Source organism: Halichoerus grypus, chromosome 5 (genome assembly GCF_964656455.1).
Source record: "Halichoerus grypus chromosome 5, mHalGry1.hap1.1, whole genome shotgun sequence".
Classification (NCBI taxonomy): Eukaryota; Metazoa; Chordata; class Mammalia; order Carnivora; family Phocidae; genus Halichoerus; species Halichoerus grypus.
The window spans coordinates 157,010,332-157,022,479 of NC_135716.1; the positions used below are offsets into that span (position 1 = coordinate 157,010,332).

The 12,148-nt window shown below is 39.0% G+C and overlaps 1 protein-coding gene across 1 annotated transcript in view; it reads right to left on the bottom strand.

Moving 5' to 3' along the window:
* Positions 1–12,148, bottom strand: part of RLF (RLF zinc finger) — an 87,608-nt gene that overhangs the window by 56,628 nt on the left and 18,832 nt on the right. The gene's annotated exons all lie outside the window — the stretch shown is intronic.

Here is a 12,148-nt window from a genome sequence, read left to right on the forward strand (position 1 = left end):
TTTCCAAACTAACAGTCTCCATATCAATTCCGATAATTAAGAACAGTCTTGATTACTTTAAAAAAAAAAAAAGAACCTTAAAGGAAATATATAATAAACAATTACACCATATATAGTAAAAACTGTTAGCTAACACACTGGATTATCTGGTCTTTGCACATCTGAATGATCAAGCCATTTATTTTAGTATATCAATTCAATTAAGTATCTTGCTGCCGTACCACACTTTATAGAGATGTGAGCTCCTTCTATATTTTCAGAACAGCATTATGTCCTCATTTAATCAAATTCCAAATTTTAATAAAAAAACTTAATAACACAGGATCATAAAACTCACCCCATAACAATCCTTTTTGCAGCTAAATGAGTACAGAGAAGGAACACAGAATATGTGCTTATCTGTTACATAAAAATAAGAGTTCACACAATCTCTCAAGAAATTTATTAAAATCTTTGTTAGAAACAAACTCTGTTTCAGGTCAGCGAATTACTTATTGTCTGCAATGGTTAATCTAAAACCAGAGAACTTGACAAATTTATACTCAATACCAGATTTTATGCTCCCTGAGGTCAGATACTATGTGTTATCAATCTTTACAGGCCTAACAATTCTCCACCCACTTCCACCACCACAGAATATTCTCTCAAGTCTGACTAAATGTTTTCTGATCCATTCACCATTTTCTTCACTGGACAAATATTTACGGAGAGCCTACTCTAACCTATGCTAGGTGTTGGGGAAAAAGACATGGGGGGGCCTATCCTCATGGAGCTTTCTGAATGAGTCAATACAGTGTGACAGTTGAAACCACACATGCAAATTAACCAACTGCTGCCTGAAGTATACAAAGAGAAGGGCACAGTGCATAAGATGAGGTGGGTCTTGCCAAGTCCACCTTCCCACTCAGAATCTTCTGACACCAACCTAGGATCTTCTGACACAGCCATTCCATTAAGACTTCTTCAAGTTACACAATTTCAAAGATTCAATACCTCATGGGTATTTATGTTTACAGCTTGCCCTATACTGATTTATATATTCTTATATTCCTGAATCTTTTCACCCTCATGTGTTAGTCCAAATAAATAGGTCCCCTTTAACATATCCATTATGACATACTTTGAGCATGTGAAGAATCACTGGAACAATCTTCCTCACTATCACCTTTTTAAAAAAAATTCAAGATTAAGTCAAATGAATTACAGACATCCAAATTACATTCCATCAGAAGCAGTAAAGAAAAACAGAGGTCTCATTTATCTTTAGAAATTTCAATTTTAGGGGCTCCTGGGTGGCTCAGTCGTTAAGCGTCTGCCTTTGGCTCCGGTCATGGTCCCAGGGTCCTGGGATCGAGCCCCGCATCAGGCTCCCTGCTCAGTGGGAAGCCTGCTTCTCCCTCTCCCACTCCCCCTGCTTGTGTTCCCTCTCTCACTGTGTCTCAAATCTTTAAAAAAAAAGAAAGAAATTTAAATTTTAGACACCAACAAAACTGAAAGGAAAGATAAGTAATAAATAGGACTCTGGGGCACCTGGGTGGCTCAGTCAATTAAGTGTCTGCCTTTGGCTCAGGTCATGATCTCAGGGTCCCAGGATCGAGCCCCATGTCGGGCTCCCTGTTCAGCGGGGAGTCTGCTTCTCCCTCTCCCTCTGCCCCTCCCCCCTGGCTCCTGCACGCTCAAATAAATAAAATCTTTAATTTTTTTTAAAGATTTTATTTATTTATTTGACAGAGAGATAGAGAGCACAAGTAGGCAGAGTGGCAGGCAGAGGGAGAGGGAGAAGCAGGCTCCCCACTGAGCAGGGAGCCGGACGTGGGGCTCGATCCCAGGACCCCAGGATCATGACCTGAGCTGAAGGCAGCCGCTTAACCAACTGAGCCACGCAGGCGCCCCAAAATCTTTATTTTTTTTAAGACTTTATTTATTTATTTGAGAGAGAGAGTATGAGAGGGGAGAGAGTCAGAGGGAGAAGCAGGCTCCCCACTGAGCTGGGAGCCCGATGTGGGGCTTGATCCTGGGACTCCAGGATCATGACCTGAGCTGAAGGCAGATGCTCAACCAACTGAGCCACCCAAGTGCCCCGTCAAATAAATAAAATCTTAAAAAAAAAAAATTAAAATAAATATGACTCCCACAAGTTCATTAGGATTCTACAGAGACCAAATTAATGGCTCCTCTCTTTCAGTTAACTCATTTATTCCACAAAGGCCTTCTATGTGGCAATACTATGCTGAGTACCTGCCCTTTTAGAGCAAGGTATACTGAGAGGTCAAATACATTTATATCTTTATAGATACCATCTTTATTAATTTTAAACATTTTTACTGGGGTGCTCTCATTCATATCCCAGGCAGATTACCTCTCAAGTCTTTGTTATATACCTCAACTGCCTATTAGACATTTCCATCTGAATGTCCTCAATTCTCAAACTCAGTATGTACAAAACAAACATCTTCCCCAGCAAATATGCTCTTCCTCCTATGTTCTATCTGCCTTTTTTCATGAGCGAGAGCTAAAAAAAAAATATCTTTGACATCACTGCTCCAGAAGTTTGTTGATTCAACCTCAGAAATACCTTTTTCCTGCCCCTATACTTTATTTCTATAGCCAGTAACCCTGACCAGGCCCCCAACATAGTACTATGGACTCACCTTGACTTATACAATAGTTTACTTCTCTAGGCTAAATACCCTCCAGTTCTGTATATGTGTGTGGTTTTTTTTTTCAAGATTTTATTTATTTGAGAGAGTGAGCAAGCGAGAGAGCACAAGCAGCAGGGGAGGAGCAGAGGGACAGGGGGAAGCAGACTCCCCGCTGAGCAGGGAGCCCAACATAGGGTTGTGGGGCTCGGTCCCAGGACTCCAGGATCATGACCAAGCTGAAGGCAGACACTCAACTGACTGAGCCACCCAGGCGCCCCTCTGTATATGTGTTATAATCAGAACATATTTGTACATTAAAAAAAAAGTAATGCACAAGAAAAAACCTAGAAGGAACTCAACTAAAATGCTAATATGGCTAGCACTGGGATAGTAGTAGCATTATGAACAATTTTGTGTCTTTATATTTTTCTGCACTTCCCAAAGTTTAATGAACATTACTAGGTTTACGATTAGGAGGAAAAAAAAAAATCTCCCCTCATCCGAATTTTTTTTCCTAAGAGATTTTATTTACTTATTTGAGAGACAGAGTGAGCACAAGCGGGTGAGGAGCAGAGGGAGAGGGAGAAGCAGACTCCCTGCTGAGCAGGGAGCCTGGTGTAGGGCTCATCCCAGGACTCTGGGATCATGACTTGAGCCGAAGGCAGATGTTTAACAGACTGAGCCACCCAGGCGCCCCTCCCCTCATCTGAATTCTTTCTATATTCCTCACTGCATGGTTTCAAAGAGATTGGCGGCATCCTATTTTCTAAAACTATCAAAGAGGGAGCATTTCTTTTTTCTTAAGTTTATTTATTTAAAGTAATCTCTACACCCAACTTCCTCAAACTCATGACCCCAAGATCAAGAGTTGCATGCTCTTCCAACTGAACCAGCCAGGAGCCCCAAAGAGGGAGCATTTTATAGAATGGTCATATTTTATGTAGAGATGTATCGCAATTTAAAACTCAAAAGGTGGGGCACCTCGGTGACTCAGTCAGTTAAGCGAAGTATCCAACTCTTGATTTCAGTTCAGGTTGTAATCTCAGGGTCTTGGGATTGAGCTCTGGGTAGGGCTCCACACTCAGCAGGAAGTCTGAGATTCTCTCCCTCTCCCTCTGCTCCTCCCCCTGCTCTCACGCATGTGTGTGCATGCTCTCTCTCAAATAAATAAATCTTTTAAAAAATGCCATTAAAAAATAATAATAATAAGTAAAACTCAAATGGTTCAAGACTAATATTCCCAATGGAATATTCATAGTATTTTTAAGCACATGGTATAAGCTAGGCATTCTCCTAGGAGCTTTACATGCTACTAACACAAGTTACAACAACCCTGTGAACTAGGTGACTTATCACCAGCCCATTTCAAAAATGAGGAAACAAAGGGGCACCTGGCTGGCTCAGTTGGTAGAGCATGCAAGTCTTGATCTCGGGGTTTTAAGTTCAAGCTCCACGTTGGGTGTAGACATTACTTAAAAATAAAATCTTTTTCTTAATTTTTTTTTTTTTTTAAAGATTTTATTTATTTGACAGAGAGACAGAGCGGCAGGCAGAGGGAGAGGGAGAGGGAGAAGCAGGCTCTCGCTGAGCAGGGAGCCCGACGCGGGGCTCAATCCCAGGACCCCGGGATCATGAGCTGAGCCGAAGGCAGCTGCTTAACCGACTGAGCCACCCCAGGCACCCCTAAAATCTTTTTTTTTTAAATGAAAAAACAAAGACACAGAGAGATTAAGTTATTTGCCCAGTCACCCAGTAGGTAACTGCTGGATTCAGGATTTAAATTTGAATTCAGGGTCATTTGGCTCCAGAGCCCACACTTCATTGCTTTGCTTCAGGTCTTCTCAGAATGCACAATTCTACAACTATTTTAAGTGTGCTTTTAAATTCTGCTTTTTTCCCCTTCGCACTATCTTTAATATTTTGCAGCAAGCAGAATCATTAAAGTGACGGCTTCTGGGAAGGTTCTGCGGCAATGGTGCTGATTGACACCCCACATGCTGGTGGTTCACAAAGAAATGAAAAAAGGTATCTGGTATTTATCATTAAAGCTACATGTCCTATGGCAAAAGGAAATTATGTCACTTTTAATAATAGAAGAGGATTTGCATTTTTCAAATTTTGCACATAAAGCGAGAAACCTTACTGATTTTAATTTCTCAACACATCAAAAGTCCCAGAATTAAATATATTTGAGTAAAATGTGACCACACCATGACAAACAGGCTTCCAGCAAGACTAAGTTCGGTTTCTGAAATATGGGTCAAGTTTGAATAAGCAAAAGTAAGAGGAACAGGACTCCAAATAGCAATGTTGAACAAAGTCAGAAATGACTAAAACAAATGGGGTCTAATGGTGACAAGACTTAACATCATTCAGTGAGGAAACACTGGAGGTTTCCCATGAAGAGACTAAGCCTGGTGTGAGATGAAAAAGAAGGCGAGGAAAATGGCTGGCTGCTCACACACAGAAGGTGGCTAAAGTCAACTAAAACCTTTAAGTCTTTCACATATGTTGCTATTGGGCCCCACCTCACACTTTCCATACTGGTTATAGTTGGTTTTTTAAACCCAGAAACATGACTTATTACTCTATTGTACTTACCTAATTCATCCATCCTGATTAAATTTCACTGGATTCAGTCCATCATCTCAGCCTACCAAGATTATTTTTAGATACTGATTCTGCCATAAGATTTAACTACACTTTCTTACATCATTTCATTTTGAATTCTAACAGAATTTTATTGTTCTGTCATAAAACTAGTATCACTTACTGTTTAAAAAATAGAGAGATGGAGAAGTAGAAATAAAAATATCAAGAATCCATACTACCATCCAGGTAACAGACCACTGTTAACAGATAATATTAAGTTTGAGAGGTTTTTATAATGCCTAAATAGAAGCATTTTAGTGGAATTATACTACACATTATTTTGTAAAATTTTCTCCAACCTCAGTATGTTATAGCTGCACAGCCTTGTATGTGCACCACAATTTATTACCGAATTCTTTGTTTCTGGACATCATGGTTTTAACTTTGCATTATTATAATGTTGAAAGCACTGCTCTAACTTCTTCCATGTATCCATGACAATTTTCTCAGAATAATATCCTATGAATGGAATTGCTGGGTCAAAGGATGCATTATTTTTAAGGCTTCACATAGTGCCAAATTCTGCTCCAGAAAATGTTCCAATTTACATTCCTATTATTAGTATTAAGACTGTGACAGATTGGAAGCTGTCAAAATTATTGTATATTACAATCTAAATACAATTTTTTGAGCATCAACTGGATAGGGGAAATACAATTATTGTGTTTATTCAACTTACAATCCTTACTGGTGAAGTTGAGTAAAATTTTCATATATTTCTTTTATGAGATCATCTTAAAAATTACCATAGCATCTATAAGGTATCTTCATCTGAATTATCAATAACAGTAAGGAAGAGAGCTTGGATGAGGACAGCTCCAAAAGTTAACTTTAATCTTCCAAAAAAAATCAAAGAGGAAGAAACACTCTCTAATTCATTCTATGAAGCCAGCATTATTCTGATACCAAAGCCAGAAAAAGACTACAAAAAACTACATAGCAATATCCCTTAGAAGCACTGATTTTAAAAAAATCAACAAAATACTAGTAAACTAATATCAATGGCATATTAAAATAGATTAGATACCATGACGAAGTGGGATTTATTCCTAGAATGCAGGGATGGTTCAGTGCATGAAAATCAATCAATGTAAACTACATTAACAGAATAAAGGGAAAAACCCACACAAGATCACTTCAATTAATGCAGAAAGGGCATTTGAAAAATTCAACAACTTTTCAAGATAAAAAACAGTCAACAAACAAGGAATAGAAGAAAACTATCTCAACATAATATAGATCCTTAGATGAAAAACCCACAGCTATCATTTTACTCAATGGTGAGACTGAAAGCTTTTCCTTTAAGATCGGGGAAAAAAGGGATGGCCTGGATGGCTCAGTCGGTTAAGCATCTGCGTTCGGCTCAGGTCATGATCCCAGGGTCCTGGGATCGAGTCCCACATTGGGCTCCTTGCTCAGTGGGGAGCCTACTTCTCCCTCTGCCTGCCGCTCCCCCTGCTTGTGCTCTCTCTCTGACAAATAAATAAAATCTTTAAAAAAAAAATGCCCACGGGGGCGCCTGGGTGGCTCAGTCGTTAAGCGTCTGCCGTCAGCTCAGGTCATGATCCCAGGGTCCTGGGATCAAGCCCCACATCGGGCTCCATGCTCCGCAGGAAGCCTGCTTCTCCCTCTCTCACTCCCACTGCTTGTGTTCCCTCTCTCACTGTGTCTGTCTCTGTCAAATAAATAAATAAAATCTTAAAAAAAAAAAATGCCCACTTTCATCACTTCTATTCAACGCAATACTGGAAGTCCTAGTGAGAGCAATTAGGCAAGAAAAAGAAACAAAAGGCACCCAAATTTGACAGAAAGTAGAAGTACCACTGCTTGCAAATAACATGATCGTATATGTAGAAAATGATAAAGATTCCACATTAAAAATAAACAATGAGAATAAACAAATTCAGCAAACTTGCAGGATACAAAATCAACACACAAAAATCAGCTGATTTTTATACACTAACAATGAATAATCTGAAAAGGAAGTACTATTCCATTTATAGTAACATCAAAAATATAGTTAGGAATAAACTTAACCAAAGAGACTTGCACACTGAAAACCACAAAACTGCTGAAAGAAATGAAAGAAGACACAAATAAATGGAAAGACATGACATGGAAATGTTCACAGACTGGAAGACTTACTATTGTTAAGATGCCAATACTACCCAAAGCAATCTACAGATTCAATGCAATCCCTATCAAAATCTCAATCACTTTTTTTTGCAGAAATAGAAAAATCCATCCCAAAATTGTTATGGAATCTCAAGGGACCCTGAATTGCCAAAACAATCTTGAAAAGAAGAACAAAGTTATAGATCTCACATTTCCTGATTTCAAAATTTACTACAAAGCCACATTAATCAAAGCAGTGTATACTGGCATGAAGACAGACATACAGACCAATGGAATAGAGAGCCCAGAAATAAATCCTTACATGTACGGTGAGTTTCCACAAGGGTGTCAATACCGCTCAATGAGAGAAAGGACAGTCTTCTCAATAAACAGTGTTGAGAAAACTAGGTACCCATATACAAAAGAATTAATTAGACTCTTACCCTAGACCATATACAAAAATTAACTCAATACAGATGTAAGAGCTAAAAACTCTTAGAAGAAAACAGGGGAAAAGCTTCATGACATTGGATTTGACAATGATTTCTTGAGTAAGATATCAAAGCATGGGTGAAAAAAGTAAAAAACAAATTGGACTATATCAAAATTTAAAACTTTTATACATCAAAGGACACTATCAACATGCTAAAAAGGCAATCCAAAGAACAGGAGAAAATATTTGCACATCATGTATTTGTTAAGGGATTGATATCCAAGATATATAAAGCAGCCTTAAAATTCAACAATAAAAAATCAAACAACCCAACTAAAAATGGGCAAAGGATTTGAATAGGCATTTCTCCAAAGAAGATACACAAATGGCTAAAAAGCACATAAAAACATGTTTAACATCACTAATTAAGAAATGCAAATTGGGGGTGGCACATCTGGGTGGCTCAGTCAGCTGAGTGCCTGACTCATGATTTCAGCTCAGGTCATGATCTCATGGGTCATGAGATCGAGCCCTGCATTGGGCTTCAAACTCAGCGGGGCAGTCTGCTTCAGATTCTCTCTCTCTCTCCCCCCACCCCTCCTCCTGCTCATGCTCACTCACACTCTCTCTCTCACTAAAATAAATAAATAAATCTTTAAAAACAAATTAGAAGAAGAAATGCAAATCAGGGACACCTGGGCAGCTCAGTCGGTTAAGCGTCCCAACTCTCGGTTTTGGCGCAGGTCATGATCTCAGGGTCATGAGATTGAGCCCTGAATTGGCTCCATGCTCAGTGCTGAGTCTCCTTGAGATGCTCTTTCTCCCTCTCCCTCTGTCCTTCCCCCACACTTGTGCTCTCTCTCTGAATAAATAAATAAAATCTTAAAAAAAATGCAAATCAAAATCACAATGAGATAACCACTTCATACCCATTAGGATGCTTATTATCAAACAACAAAACAAACCAAAAACAGAAAATAACAAGCACTGGCAAGGAAATGGAGAACGTGGAACACTTGTGTGTTGCCGGTGGGAATGTCAAATGGTGCAGCCACTGTGGAAAATGTCATGGTGGTTCCTCCAAAAATTAAAACAACTACCATATGATCCAGTATCCACTTTTGGATATATATCCAAAACAATCAAAAGCAGGGATGTGATGAGGTATTTGTACCCATGTTCATCGCAGCACTATTTACAATAGCCAAAAGGTGGAAGCAACCCAAGAATCCATCAACAAATTGTAGTATGAACATACAATGGAATATTATTCAGCCTTAAAAATGAAAGGAAACTTGGGACACCTGGGTGGCTCAGTCGGTTAAGTTTCTGACTCTTGGTTTCAGCTCAGGTTATGATCTCAGGGTTGTGAGACTGAGCCCCGCGTTGGGCTCTGTCTGCGCTCAGGGCAGAATCTGCTTGAGTTTCTCTCTCCCTCTGCTTCTGTTCCTACCCCCACTCTCTCTCTCTAAGATAAATCTTTTTTAAAAAAGGAAATTTGAGGGACGCCTGCGTGGCTCAGTTGCTTAAGTGTCTGCCTTGGGCTCAAGCCATGATCCCAGGGTCCTGGGATCGAGTCCCACATTGGGCTCTTTGCCTAGCGGGGAGCCTGCTTCTCCCTCTGCCTGCTCTGCCTGCCACTCCCCCTGCTTGTGCTCTCTCTCTCTCTCTCTCTCTGACAAATAAATAAATAAATAAAATCTTAAAAAGAAAAAAAAAGGAAATTTGACACATGCTACAACATGGATGAATCTTGAAGACATTGTGCTAAGTAAAATTAGCAAATCACAAAAAGACAAATAATGTATGTTTCCACTCATATGCGGTACCATAGTCAAATTCTTAGAGACAGAAAGAAGTATGGTTGTTAGAGGCTGGATAGAGGGAGGAATGGGGAATTAGTGTCTAATGGCTTCAGAGTTTTGGTTTGGGAAGATGAAAATGTTCTGGATATGAATGGTGGTGATGGTCTCATATCAATGGAATATACTTAACACCAGTGAATGTATACTTAAAAATGCTTAAAATGGTAAATCTTATATTATACACACTTCACTACAATTTAAAAAGCACCCCAAAAAAGAGTCAACTTTACGTCTTGAGATTTTCGATTAGCAACTTTCAAGAAACATAAGTGGGTGAGCATGCAACAGGAAGATGGTGAGAAGGAGAGGATAAATTCAAACATCCCCCATTTCTGCTTTAGTGCATTATTATTAATAAAAGGATTGATCTAGAATACTTTTTAAGTTTGGAGATTTTAAAATCCAAGCTTTATCACACTGGTGAAAAGTATTACAATTCAGACATAGCTGTGTAAAATAGTGAAATAATATGCCCTGTGGCTGTGCATTCAAACCTCTTACCCTCATCATTTGCCAGCTAACCTCTCTGGGTCTTGATTACTTTAAAATCAGTCAACTGAAACTGAGTATTCATTTTGCCCTAGACATTGTACAATACAGCTTTTAATAAAAGATTACAGTAAAAAAGAAAAAGATGTAACAAAATTTATCATCTTAACCATTTTTAAAAGTACAGTTCTGTGGCATGATGTATATTTATGTTGTTGTGCTACCATTACCAACATCCATCCATAGAATTCTTTTCACCTTGCAAAACTGAAACTGAACCTATTAAACAATAACTCCCTATTACTCCCTCCCTTCAGTCCCCTGGCAACCACCATCCTACTTCCTATCTCTATGTGCAATATTGCTTTCATATTATATTTTCTGTTCAAAAAAGCAACACAAGAGTAGGATAATGGCATCAGGGTAGACAAATAGATCAGTGAACAGAAGAGAATCCAGAAATACACCTACATACATATGGCTAATTGATTTTCAACAAGGTGCAAAGGCAATTTCTTAATTCAATGAGAAAGCAGTCTTTTCAACAAAAGATATGGAACATTTAGATATTCATTTTAAAAACACAAAAAACTTCCATCCACGCCTCATACAATACACAAAAATTAGCTCCAAATGGATCATAGATCGAAATGTAAAACCTCAAACAAAGTTCTGGAAAAGAACAGAAGAAAATCTTTGTAGTCTTGAGACAGGCAGATTTCTTATATATAACATGAAAAACATGATTCATAAAAGAGAAAGTTGATAGATAGAACTTTATCAAAATTAAGAACTTGTGTTCTCCAAGAGATACTGTTAAGAGAATAAAAAGAAAAGCCACAGCCTAGGAGAGTATTTTTGCAAAGAACATATTCGATTCCATTTTTTCCCCTGACCCATCAACTCTGTGTTATAGAAGGGATCAACTTAATAGAAATTAACCATGGCTTGGCTGCTCCTGTGCCCACCTAGTTATGTAGGACTTTTCTTTCCTGTCTTACCCAGTATTTCCTAGTAGTTCTTGACAGTATCTCACATGAGTTCACCAACACTTCTGTCCAGAATGTGTGACACCCACCTCAGTTTATCCTTGTGATTTGCTCCCTATAAGCAGGTACACAGCACCTCAGGCTTTCCCTGTTGGCCACATCACTACAATGAAATCTGTGTCATGGCCAAGGATGTTCCCTCCAGAGAGTCCCAAGTGAACCAGAGTCAGAATGTATATAACTTAGAAGTGATACAAATCACCATCCCCATTCTGCCCACTCTTTGCCATCTAAAGCAAAAAACCCCCCCCACACACACACATACACACACACACACATATCTGATGAAGGGTTTATGTCCAGAAACAGACCCCCACACACACCTCTCTCAAACCTCAACAACAAGAAAACAAACAATCCATTTTTTTAATGGGCAAAGATATTTCACCAAAAAAGATATAAGGATGGCAAATAAGCACATGAAAAAGTACTCAACATAGTAAGTCATTAGTGGGGCACCTGGGTGGCCCAATCAGTTAAGCATCCAACTCTTGACTTCAGCTCAGGTCATGATCTCAAGGTCGCGAGATCAAGCCATGTTAGGCTCCACACTCAATGGGGAGTCTGCTGAAGATTCTCTCCCTCCCATTCCCCCTCGCTCTGCCCCTCTCCCCACTCACACATCCACGCATGGGTTATCTCTCTCTCTCAAAAATAAATAAATAAATCTTAAAAAAAAAAAATGAGGGCCTGGATGGTTAGTTAAGCATCTCCCTCTCTCTCTGCCCGGCCCCTGCCCTATGCTCTCTCAAATGAATAAATAAATCTTTAAATAAAATAAAAATGTCATTAGGGAAATGTAAATTAGAACCACAAAGAGCTACCACTAATTCTAGAATGGCTAAAATGAAAAAGAGTGGCCACACCAAGTGTTGATCAGGAGGTGGAAAACTAGAACTCTCA